The following is a 962-nucleotide window of genomic DNA, read 5'->3' as shown; positions in this document are numbered from 1 at the left end:
TAAGAGCAACAACATGTTTAATCACAATAAATCCGACATGCAGCCCCAACAACCATAAACAAAAGTGCAAACGAAAACTAAACAAAAAACATATGAGTTGAAGCTAAATTGTTGTCAGAAGACGAACTGTAAATTACGGGAAGACGAACTACAAATTCTTAATTGCTATGGGAAGACCAACTGCAAACTCTACACATTAAGGGTTTGCGATTTAGAAGCAGTTTTTCTGGAGAAATCGAAGTTGTTGTTTATGGATATTTGATTCACTGATTTGGGGGAGAGAATGAAGAGATTACGATTTAACAACGTGGCCAAAAGTTCAGGAAATAATTATTTTCTTAAATTATTAGGGGTATTTTTGCACAAAATATCAAATAGAAAAATAAAATTATGGCATGGATTTATTCTTATAATATCTATTATCTAGGGATATATAGCAAATTGCCCCTAATACAGCAGTGAATTATGGCTAATGCAAGATGACCACAACAAACTCCATTTTTTTAGTTCAAACTTTTAATCAGTATTTCCAAATACAAATATTTGAATTAAATAAATCTTAAACTACAATTGGGTAGGGGCCGCGCGAACGCATGCCCCCTCTATCACAAATTATGACGCAGGCTCGACCTCTTGGGCCGACCTTACACTAGCACCCCTCCAAAGTGCAATGGAGGTCACCAGCATAGGCCATAGATCTTATTGATCACCTATTAACCCCGTCCAGGTAAGTGAGTTTCTTACTCAAAATTCTTTAACTTATAAAACTCTCTACTCACCATCTATAGTTTATTCATCGATGTGGGACAACCCTAGTAATTACTAATATTTATATTACTTTATTTAGTATTTTTCATCCTTGAAATTGAATTACTCCTCGAAGCTTAAGAAATCCCACGGTCAGAAGCACAATCACAAAACTCTATAAAGGTAAAAACCTTGTCGCCATATTTTTGCAAGCA

General features: G+C 35.0%; 1 non-coding gene across 1 annotated transcript; it reads right to left on the bottom strand.

Moving 5' to 3' along the window:
- Nucleotides 1–574: 574 nt before the first annotated feature.
- Nucleotides 575–735, bottom strand: LOC148767552 (U1 spliceosomal RNA). The gene has a single exon (XR_016034167.1). It is a non-coding gene; the product is annotated as a U1 spliceosomal RNA (small nuclear RNA).
- Between the last annotated feature and the right edge of the window lie 227 nt (nucleotides 736–962).

Source organism: Erythranthe guttata, chromosome 10 (assembly GCF_056151865.1).
Source record: "Erythranthe guttata isolate IM_541 chromosome 10, IM_541, whole genome shotgun sequence".
Taxonomy (NCBI): Eukaryota; Viridiplantae; Streptophyta; class Magnoliopsida; order Lamiales; family Phrymaceae; genus Erythranthe; species Erythranthe guttata.
Note: the sequence above shows the minus strand (reverse complement) of the source record. Positions and strands in the feature narration are given on the sequence as shown.